A 12,483-nucleotide genomic window follows, 5' to 3' on the forward strand; every position below is an offset into this window, starting at 1 on the left:
CATATGCCTTCCATGTGCCACACCAGGGGGCTGAACACAGGAGAGGCTGCACAGATGGTCATAGCCCCCAAGAAATTGTGGGTTATTTCTTCAAGCCTAGGGCACGGTGAGTGTTTGGAAACAAGCAGGATGGCAGATTGTCTCACCAGAGGGTCCAGAAATCTAGGTTTCTAGTAACTTATTTTTGGTTCTTTGTGAAGAATTCCTAAAGAAAGACTATCTGGTTGTGATTACCCTGCCTGGGAATGGGCCAGGATACGTACTGGATTAAAGCAGAATATGCAATAAAATATCTAGGAATAAATTTAACCAAGAAGATGAAAGACATATACACTGGAAACTTTACAACATTTATGAAAGAAATTGAAGAAGATAGAAACAAATGGAAAGATATTCCATGCTCATGGATTGTAAGAATTAATACTGTTAAAGTGCTCATACTACCCAAAGCAATCTATAGATTCAATGCAATCCTTAACAAAATTCCAATGGCATTTTTCACAGAAATAGAACAAACAATCCTAAAATTCATATGGAACCACATAAAAACCCAGTAGCCAAAGCAGTCTTCTTTCTTTGTGTGTGCCGTAAGGCATGCAGGATCTTAGTTTCCCCAACCAGGGATCTAACCTGTGCCCTCTGCAGTGGAAGCATGGAGTCTTAAACACTGGACTGCCAGGGAAGTCCCAGCCAAAGCATTCTTGAGAAAGAAGAACAAAGGTGGAGGCACCAAGCTTCTAAACTATATTACAAAGATATAGTAATCAAAACAGTATGGCATAAAAAACACACATAGATCAATGAAAGAGAATACAGAGCCCCAAAATAAACTCATGCAAAAATGGTCAATTAATTTATGACAAACAAGCCAAGAATATACAATGGGAGAAGGACAGAGTCTTCACTAAATGATGTTGGAAAAAATGGACAGCCACATACAAAAGAATGAAACTGGGCCTCTATCTTACACCATAAACAAAAATTAACTCAAAATGGATTACAAACTTGAACATAAGACCTGAAACCATAAAATTCCAAGAAGAAAACACAAGCAGTAAGCTCCTTACCATCAGTCTTAGCAATGATTTTTTTTTAAATCTGATAACAAGAGCAAAAGCAACAAAAGCAAAAATAAACAAATGATACTACATCAAACTAAAAAGCTTCTGCACAAAGAAGGAAACCAACAAAATGAAAAGGCAACCTACAGAATGGGAGAAAATATTTGAAAATACTATATTTGATAAGGGGTTAGTATCCAAAATATATAAAAAAGTCATAGAATTCAATGCCAAAAAACCCTCAAACAATCTGAAAAATAGAAAGAAGATCTAAATACACATTTTTCCAAAGAAGACATACAGATGGCCAACAGGTATGTGAAAAGTGTTCAATGTCACTAATCATCAGAGAAATACAAATCAAAACCACAGTGAGCTATCACCTCACACCTATTAGAATGGCTGTTATAAAACAACAACAAAAACAACAACAAACCAAACAACTAGAAATAGCAAGTGTTGGTAAGGGTGTGAAAAAAGGGGTACCTTGTGCACTGTTTTTGGGAATGTAAACTGGTATAGCCACTATGGAAAAAAAGTATAGAGGTTCCTCAAAAAATTAAAAATAGAGCTAGCATATGATCCAGCAATTTCATTTCTGGGTATGTATCTGAAGAAAGCAAAAACCCAATGTTGAAAAGATACATGTATACACACACACACACACACACACACACACACAGAGCTAAATTTTATATATATATATATAATATATTTAAAGTATAAAATCATATATATGTATATATGTGTATATATATAATTCAGCCATATAGAAGAGTGATATCTTGCCATTTGTGACAACACGAATGGACCTTGAGAGCATTATGCTAAGTGAAATAAGTCAATAGTTAAATATTTGACAAAATAACAGAGAAAGACAAATACCATATGATCTCACTTATATGTGGAATCTAAAAAAAACAAAAAAACAAGCTTATAGATACAGAGAACAAATTAGTGGTTGCTAGAGGTGGGGGGTGGTGGTGGTAGTGATGGTGGTAGTGGTGAAGGGTGCCAAAAGGTACAAACTTACAGTTATAAAATAAATAAGTCATGGGGATGTAATGTACAGTATGGTAACTATAGGTAATAATACTGTATTGCACACTTGAAAAGTGCTAAGAGAATAGATCTTAAAAGGTCTCATAATAAAAAAAATCTTTTTTGTAACTGTATAGTGACAGACGTTAACTAGTCTTACTGTGATCATTTTACTATGTATACAAATAGCAAATCATGTTGTACACCTGAAACTAATATACTATTATTTGTCAATTATATCTCAACTAAAAATAAAAGATAAGATATATATAGATACATGTAAAGTATTATAGGACTGAGAGGCAAAAATTATTAATTACACTTGAGAAAGTCAAAGGGGATTCCAGAAGAGAGGTGCAATTTGCACTGATCCTTGAGAAAATGATTATGCATCCACAGGGGTTTCCAATGCAAGACCTTCCCGAGAGTCTAGTTGCAAGACACACCATAAAGTATACCAATGATTTCTAGAAGGACAGAGGTCAGAGCAAGAGAAGGAGAGTAATGGTCTGTCTGGGTGAATCGATCCCAGTGGCCATGACATTGGAACCCTTTGGCATCACAGCAGCGTTCATGTATCTGACACTGCTCCTTCCATGAAGCCATGAAAAGTCCTGCTAGATAAACAGTTTATTTTTTATTGCAGTTCGGGAGTCTCTACATCTGCTATTTCCAGCTCCATCACTTCTCAATCTCCTCTAATTTGGCATCCTTGGGCACTCCTTTTCTAACATTGCTCATGACAAGCTCACTAATATTATTTCCAAAGCCAGTGGTCACATTTTAGTTTTCATCTTATTGAACTTCTTAGCAGTAGTCCCCTCTTGAAACATTTATTTTTTATGCATTCCTTGCCAAACCATTCCCCTGACCATTCTCTCTGGCTATTCTTTATCAGTTTCCTTGCAGGATCCTCTTCACCTATGTGTCGGAGCTTCCTTGGGTTTGGCCCTTGACTTTTTCTTCATCTTTCTCTTCACTCTCTCCTTTTGGGATCTCAGCCTGTCCATGGGTATACATACCACCTAAAAATGCTAAGGAGATACACATTTATATTTAAAGCCCATAGGTCTCCAATCTCACGTATCCTACTGTCTATCTGGTATCTCCTCTTGGCAGTCTCATGGGCATCTCAAACTGAAGGAAACTGAAATCAAACTCATGATTCCTCGCCTCTATTCCCTTCTAAATCTCTCATCTCAATCAATGATACTCCATTCACTCCAATACTCAAGGCAGAAACTTCAGAGCCATTATTCATTTTTCTCTATTCTTCGTTCTTCATTTACACCTGTCATTTCAGCCTGCTAAACATATCTAGACTTTGTCCTCTTCTCCCCATTTGCACCTGTGCTACCTTTTTTTCAGAACATGATTATCTTTGTATGTGAATTACAGCAATAGCCTCTTACTTGCTCAACCTACTTCTACTTCTGCCTCTCTCTAACCTTCCACACAGAGTCATCTTTATTCCTTAAAAATCTTTCTCCCTTTTTAAAATACTGAAGTAAAACACACACACACAGTAAAATCCTTTTAAAAAATAGAAATTATATTATATTATTCCCCTTGCTTAAAATTATTTGAAGGTTTTCTATTGCCTTGAGAAGAAAAAAAATTAAACTCCTTAACATGGAATATTATACCCTTCAATAACCTGTTATTTTTTATTCTCCAATTTCATCTACAAGTGTCCATCTTACCCCTATCCACTGGCCACACAGGTTTTCTTTCATTTCCTCAGCACTCCTTGGGATTGTTTTTGCCTCGAGATCTGTATACATATGGTTTCTTTTTGCCTAGAATGATCTCCCCTCCATGCTTAGCAAGACTCCTCATTCTACAAGCCTGTGCTTAATTGGAACCTCTTCAGAGAGGCATTCTATAACCATCCTAGCCAGGCAGCTGCCCCTTCACCTCTATCTCTATCACTGTAAGGTCCAGAGAAGCAGAAACTATGAATGCTCTTTTTTTTTTAATTTTTATTGGAGTATAATTGATTTACAATGTGTTAGTTTCAGGCGTACAGCAAAGTGAATCAGCTATACATATACATATATCCACTCTTTTTTTTTAGATTCTTTTCCCACATAGGCCATTACAGAATATTGAGTACATTCCCTGTGCTATACAGCAGGTTCTTATTATTTATCTATTTAAAAAAAAATCTGTTTGATTCACCAATGTGTAGGCAGTGTCTAGCACAATTCCTGGCCAATAACAGGTATTTGAGAAATACTTGCTGGATGGATAAATGAAAGGACCGATGTGAGAAATGCAAGTGATACCCACTCCTTAGCAGATCAAACAACTTTCCATTGCCTCACTTTGAAGTCCCTAAAGACAATCAGGAAATGCATGTGAAATGCTGAGGCTGACTCCAGCACAATGAAAGAGCTCAATAAATGGAATCACACATGGGCAACAATAAATGGCGCAGCTCCCAGGGCTAGGAGGGCAGGGTGAGAATATGGCAAATTTAGTCCAAATATCAGCAGATACTAGGGAAAAGGAGTAGGAGAATTTCTTCTCTCCCATAAACCCCTTGGCTACAGCATGCTTCCCCTGGCAGAGCTGACACTATAGCTCTTTGGACATAGGGCAATAGATATTTTTTCTCTGAGACTGATTTCTTTGATTCATCTAAGATAATCAAATCTGCAACTAAGCTCAGCCAGAATCTGCCTGTTGACCTTTCAAACACAGGCCCTGCCCCTGAGAAACTGAGACGAAAGTGAGAAATGTATTTAAAAGCCTATGACTTGGCATCTAGGAGAACTGGGTTTTAATACCACTCTGCAGTCCTTCAGCTGCTCTCACAGAGCCCAGGATGGAAATTTTTCTGACCACAGCCAGGACTCTGCTTGAGGCCTTTAGGACTGTCATCTGGAGATGCAGAGCTCAGAGATATTTTTATCTTGCAGAGTTAAAGGACCTTAATGGCCATGCCTGTTGGCCAAGGGAGCCCCTCACAGCAGGACCACTAAGAGTTAATGAACTTCTTTTACATGTCATTGAGCTTCTGCAGCCTTTGCTGGGAGTCTTGGTTGGGTCTGACTCAGACTCCACTCCAAGAAGCAATCAGAGAACCATTCAGATGGATCCTCCTCTTCTACAGAGCAGAACAAGATCTGATTTCTCCAGTGCCTCCCGGCCTCCCTTGTAACCAACCTGTTCTGGCTGCTGTGTGAGCAAACATCTCTGAGGGCTCATTCAGGTGAAATAATATCTTAAGGATCTGACACACAACATTTATTGACCTCCTAATCTGAGTCCCTTTCGGCCAAGAACACTGAAACACTTGGCTGGCTTTGCTTATAAAATGCTGTGACTTTAGGGCAGCATCAAGGAGATACTCTTTTTTTTGATTTATCTATCTATCTATTAGCTGCATTGGGTCTTCGTTGCTGCGCACGGGCTTTCTCTAGTTGCAGCAAGCGGGGGCTACTCTTCATTGTGGTGCGTGGGCTTCTCACTGCAGTGCCTTCTCTTGTGGAGCACAGGCACTAGGCGCACAGGCTTCGGTAGTTGTGGCGCGCAGGCTCTGGAGCTCAGGCTCAGTAGTTGTGGCGCACGGGCTTAGTTGCTCTGTGGCATGTGGGATCTTCCCAGACCAGGGATCAAACCCATGTCTCCTGCATTGGTAGGCGGATTCTTTTTTTTTTTATTTTTTTTATTTTTTGGGGGGTACACCAGGTTCAATCATCTGTTTTTATACACATATCCCCGTATTCCCTCCCTTCCTTGACTCCCCCCCCTTGAGTCCCCCCCAGGTAGGCGGATTCTTAACCACTGTGCCAACAGGGAAGTCCCAGGAGATACTCCTTGATGACAGTATCTCATGGAAAAGATGAGAAAGGAAGATGTACCTTTTCTGCCCCTAACCCCAGCCCAGGGCCAGTCCCAGGTCAGTCAAGGGCCTGTTTCTTCTTTCAGTGCTGTATCCCTTCCCCCATCCTGGGACCTCCCACAGGTCCCCTCCCCTCTGCTCCCAGGGACCCAGCTCACTGGCTGACAAAGACAAGACTGAGATGCAGTCACAACCCAAATGAATGGATCTATTAGAGCCTGGAAAGGGGCTCTGACAGACATCAAGCAGGCAGAGCATCAGCCCTTCCCTGACATTCAGATTACAACCCAGTGGAATTCGAAAGTTTAATAGAGTATGATCATAATTATAATAAAAGGGTTTTTGCTTTTTTTTTTTTTAATTGTCTGATTTCTCCACAATAGATAGGGATACATTTTAAAAAATCCAAAAAACATACACTTTTTGTTTTACAAAGGCATATATATCTGCAACTTTAAAAAACTGCCCTCTGGGGGTAGCGGACCACTTCACTTAATCCAATAACTTACTTTAGGCACTTCCCTTAGGCACTGCCCAGGGTCATTTTTCGCAACATACCCTACTTTCTACTTTCATTCTAAATGAACTCTAGCTAGAGTTTAGCCTCAGTGGCTGGGAACAATTAAGCTGGAGGCTTTGCCAACGCAGATGCCAGGGAAGGTCCTGAAGACTGTGAAGCAAATGCCAGACTTGTAAACTCACCCCCAACCCCTATTCTAATCTGCTCTGGACAATCAACTAAGGCCAGGAGAGGTTTATCTGATTTACACTGACTTCCCCTAATGGAACAATCCACAGTCATTTTGACCAAGGATAATACTTTCAAGAAAGTTCTTACAGGGTCAAGACTGGAGGGTTTTTAAGTTTTTCCTCTCTTCCTCTTGCTTTGCTCTTCTGAACTTGAGGGCTTGCCCTGGTTCTATCACTTAATGGTTCAGAGTCCTGGGCAATTTGCATAAATAACTCTGAGCCTCAGTTGCCTCATGCACAACATGGAGCTGATCACCTTCCCTCTCCATCAGGGTCACGAATTAGCAAACATTTACTCTGCCTTCCTATGTGTGTGGCACTGGGCTAAGCAGATCTGCATGCTACATAATTTTTACTCCTCACAAGAACCATAGGAAGTGGATATTGCCAATATCCATGCCTGCTTTATAGATATGTTGGTTTCATAAATGAAGAGACTGAGGACCAGTCGTCACAGGACTACTAACCATTGGAGTCTAGTCTGTCTTCAGTTATGAGACCCACATCCTGAGTTGTATATGAGGGCGCTTTGAAAACCCTGAAGCATTATACAAATGTAGCAACTGCTATGGCTGTATCTGTTTAGTCACCATTTGGGAGACGGTGATGCAGGCAGGAGCCTCTAAGCAAGAATCGACAGATATGTGAAGGTGGGGGGAGGGGTGTGGCTGCGGGAGTGAGCGCTCAGCTCAGGAAAATCGCTGCCCAGCAGGCAGGTTTCAGCCCCTCCCCTTCGCTCCCCATTCATCCCTTTGTTACAATCTCTGGGATTCTGGTGCTGAGGTTAATAAAGAGCTTCCAGAAAACCCATCATTTTGATTAAAGCCGGGGACTATCTTGCCAGACAGCACTCTGGAGCCTGCCTACCGCCCACTTTGCTAGGTCCGTGCAGCCAGCGAAGGCTATTAAATGATTACAGCCGTTTCCGGCCCCGCCAGACATCTCCCCTGGACTGCTGGTTCTCCGTCGCGGGCTGTTGTGGCTACCTCTGGCTGCCCAGGGACGGGTCAGGGCACGGAAGGCTGTGCAGATTCTGGGTCTGCAAGTGAACACCCAGACTTTCTGCACAGGGACACGTCGCTTCTCCTGGACTCCTTTCCCACCGCACCAGCCATTGCGGCCTTTCAAGCAGCTGCAATTTCATTTGAGCCTTCTTTGGCTTTAAGCAAACACTTCATCTCTCTCTGTCTCTTTCGGGGTGTGTGTGGGGGCGGGCACGGCAGGCAAGGGGGGAGGGTTGTGTCTGTCTGTCTGTCTGTCTCTCTCTACACCACAACTTGGCAGATTGTAGAATTATACATGCTCAGCCTGAATACATGCTCGGACCAAAGGCAAAAAGCATCTGCCATAAAACCCCCTGAAAGACCAGGATGTAAAACATCTCTCGCTCTCTCCCCACCCCCTACCCCACCATCTGTAGGGTTTGAGAACTGCTTGGACAAGCTCCGCCTTCTCTCCCTCACTAGATCCTTTATGAATTGGGCAAAGTAAATCTGAGTAATTACAGCCCACAAAACACAGGAGAATGATGGCTGGTAACCCAAATCCTGTCCAGAATCAGACAGAGGGGAAGAAAGCTAAAACCACCTGGGCGAGCATTAACAGCATTTTCCCACTGCCTCTCAGTCCTTCAGTTGACAGTGGAAAGAATTTTCCATGGAAACATGGGAATGTAAAAATACACTCCCTGTTCTCCTTAAGACTTTAGCCTCTATAATCAGAATATTAGGTTTAAATCTGGCTACATCATGTGAATTATGTGATATTTAGCAAATTATTTATCTCTGGGCCTCAGTTTTCATGTGTAAAGCAATAATACCATCCACCTCATACGGTTGTTACATGATTAAATGTAAATATCCTTATAGAGCACATAACACAGTGCCTAGCACAAAGTAAAAGCTCATCACATTTTACCTATTAGTAACATCAGAGTAGCAGAAGATTCACTCGTTTAAGGAAGATCAATTGGTTGCTTATTATGGGCCAGGTACTTTATTAGGCATTTTATTAAGCACTTTGCATATATATATGTATATTTTATATATAAAAATTATATATATATTTTATAAAAATTTTTTTAAGATTTCCATTTTATCGATAAGGAAACTGAAGGCTTAAATTACAAGATTATCTGCTCTGAATCAAACAGGAATTTGGTAATAAAGCTGAAAAATTATTCTTGTACTGACTCCTTAGCTCAATAATAGAATTATTATTTTCTTTTTACTTCTATTGAAGCCTTGGGGATGGGAGAGAAGACAGAGCTGAGCAGATTCACAGGACTAGCATCCTGATCCCTACAGTAGCTGGGAAGGGATGGTGTGTGTGTGTGATCAGAGGGTAGGCTTCGTGATGGGGAACTAATCTGATAGCCACTCCCCAGAGGCTGCCACTTCTGGGTGTTTCACCTGCTTTGGGTGGGTTGAATGATTGGAAAAAAGACTGTGTGGCTGTTTGGTGCCTCAGGCCACAGCTGGGCTAATTTTCAGTAATCTTGGAGCGGAAGAGATAAATACAGTGGCATATTTTTAAAGCCACAGCTCTTGTTTTGTGCCCAAAATAACTCTGCCATTTCTAGGTTAAGGCTATAAAGACATCACGTGCTGAGAACCCAGATTCAAAAACTGGAATGGCTGGTCTCAAATCTTCCTAGCTCTCCAGTCAGCTAAAAACAAAACAAAATAAAATAACATTCCTTCTTTCTGTGACCCCCTCACCTAGGAGGGCTCAGGCTGCATGGTTTTCTCTTCCTTATTTTCTCCTCACTAAAGTACTCCAGGGTCTTGGGAGGGCAATTTCTTCTTACAATGCCCCTGCCTCAGCCACTGTTATAACCTGGGGTAGCAGAATGTTTAAAGTGAATGTTTGGGGGTCACACATTTTGAATTGAATCTCAGCCTTAGCACTTATTTGTTGTGTAACCTTGAGCAAGTCACTTGGCTTCTCAGTATTTTTTCACATGTAAAACAAAGATAATAATATCATTGTGATCATTAAAGAGACAGTGCTCATAAATCACACGGAATAATATTTGGCATGCGGAAACCAACATAGAGGATACATATTATTACTATGTGGTAGTCATCTAAGGAACCTGACTCTAACAACTGATTCCTGGATGCAGTACTTCCAGAAACTCTCCCATCAGGCCCTGCCTCTCCCAGGGATCATTAAAACTAGCTAGCTGTGAAGTCTTCCAGCTTAGAAACAGTTGCTAGGTAGGGAGCCATTCTCCAGAGCCCTCTGAAACAGGCAGGAAGGAGGCAGCTCAGACAAGGTGGACAGCACCCTGGATTAGGTATCAAAAGCCTTGGGTTCAAATTGCAGCTCCACTATTCCGCTTTCTACTCTTTTCCACTACGCTATTTGGGTGACACTGACTTGTAGTTTTGTTATCGGCAAAATGGATGTAGCAGCTACCTCCCAGAGACATTGTTATCCATTCAACTAAATTTATTTATTATGCACAATAAATCAGACATGGTGCTAGGAATTAGGGTATAGAGTTATGAATAATACTTGGCCAGGTACCCTGCCCTCAAAGAGTTACAGTGTAGAAAAAGACAAGTAAATTAAGAAATACAATATAGTTTTAAGGAATAAATAGGGTAGAGAAACTCTGACATCTTTATGGTATTAAACTCTCTAGAAAGAGTGTGCACAGAGGTTAAGAGCACAGACTCAGAAGTCAAAGAACCTTGCTTCAGATCCTGGCCCCACAATTTACTTGTTAGATGTGTGACCTTCCTTAACCCTAGGTATCTCAGTTTCCTAAGCATTAGAATGGATATAATAATAGACTTATCTGGAGGTGGTTATACAGATTAAAGAATACATGTAAAGTGTTCAGAACAATACTTGGCTTGAGTGCACAAAACATGGTTCAAGTGCTCAATGCAGGTGAGCTATTACTATTATTATTCACAAATAAATTCTTTTCTTTCTCTGCTCTAGTATTCTCAACCCTGAGGGCCAAGTCCCTCAAAGATGGTGTCACTGAGTTAAGTGACATAGAGGTGGGGGTTAGAGGGAGTGTATAACAAGTGCAGTCAACCCCATATAACAGAACGCCAATTTGATATGCTCATATCCTACAATCCAATAATCCAACTTCTGAGAATTTATTCTATATAATACTAGGAGTGCAAAAGATATATGTATAAGAATGTGGGGACTTCCCTGGTGGTCCAGTGGGTAAGAATCCCCACTCCCAATGCAGGGGCCATAGGATTGATCCCTGATCAGGGAACTAGATCCCGCATGCATGCCGCAACTAAGAGATTCCACATGCCTTAACTAAAGATCCCATGTGCCGCAACAAAGATCCCGGCACAGCCAAAATAAATAAAGAAATAAATATTAAAAAAAAAAAAAAAAGAATGTGTACTACATTGTTTAAAAAACATATAGGGACTTCCTTGGTCCAGTGGTTAAGAATTTGCTTTCTAATGCTGGGAATGCTGGTTCCATCCCTGGTTGGGGAACTAAGATCCCACATGCCTCAGGGCATCTAAGCCCACACGCCACAAGTACTGAACCCATGCACCACACCTAGAGAGCCCACGCAATCTGCAGCCTGCACACCACAACTAGAGAGAGGCCCGAGTGCCACAAGGGAGAGCCTTCATGCCACAATGAAAGATCCCACATGCCACAAATAAGACCTGATGCAGCCAAATAAATAAATATTAAAAAAAAAACATATATACCAATTGGAAACTGGATAAATAACTTATAATATAGACATACAACACAGTATGCCCTCATTAAAGATGAGGCAGGTCTATAGGTACTGACTTGGAAAGGTATTTGTTAACAAATAAAAACAAGCTATATACGAATATGCACAGAATTATCCCATTTTGCTTTTTGAAAGCCTACATATTTTTAAATAAACATAGAAAAAATATTCATATATCAATTGTGTAATTAAAAGTTAATTTGAAACATATTTGGAAGAGTGAACCCTGGTGTAAACTATGGATCCTGGGTGACAATGATGTGTCAGCACAGGTTCATCGATTGTAACAAATGCACCTCTCTGGTGCTGGTTAACAACAGTGGGGGAGGCTGTACGGGTGTGGGGACAGAGGCTTACGGGAACTCTCTGTACTTTTCACACAATTTTGCTATGAACCAAAAATTGCTCTAAAGAAATAAAGTTACTAATTAAAAAATATATTTAGAGCATACAGATAGAACTATTAATGGTGGCTGCCTCACCGAAGGGGAGTGGAATTGAGGGAAACTTGAATATTTTCATGTAAAATGATGTTGTTTAATATTTACATCAACAATGAAACTGCATATTATTTTATAAGACAGTACTTTAAACTTAATAGTTACAAAAAATCTGGGGGATACACACTAAACTCTTGGTAGCGGATGACTGAAGTGAGGGATTAAGGTGCTACTCATTTTTTAAATTAATTACTTACTTTGGCCCTGCCATGGGGCATGTGGGCTCTTAGTTTCCCGACCAGGAGTTAAACCCACGCCCCCTGCAGTGGAAGTATGGAGTCTTAGCCACTGGACCGCCAGGGAATTCTGCTACTCATTTTATTTTAGTTTTTACAGATTTAATTTGTTATGATTTTTATCCTTTAAAGAGACGGAGAGATTAAAAAGAATACTAGGCCAGCCTACTTGCTTAATCAGCTGCAAATTCAAAAACTAGCTCAAAAACTAGCTGAGACAAAATGTCACTGCCTCAGGTAGCCTGGACCCAGCACCAGCTACATAATTTGCAGCGTCCACTGCAAAGTGAAAATGGCGGGG

General features: G+C 40.8%; 1 protein-coding gene across 3 annotated transcripts in view; it reads right to left on the reverse strand.

Annotated features, from left to right (window-relative positions):
• LOC130852211 (protocadherin alpha-C2) overlaps positions 1–12,483 on the reverse strand; it is a 122,038-nt gene that overhangs the window by 1,963 nt on the left and 107,592 nt on the right. The gene's annotated exons all lie outside the window — the stretch shown is intronic.

This window comes from Hippopotamus amphibius, chromosome 1 (assembly GCF_030028045.1).
Source record: "Hippopotamus amphibius kiboko isolate mHipAmp2 chromosome 1, mHipAmp2.hap2, whole genome shotgun sequence".
NCBI classification, from domain to species: domain Eukaryota; kingdom Metazoa; phylum Chordata; class Mammalia; order Artiodactyla; family Hippopotamidae; genus Hippopotamus; species Hippopotamus amphibius.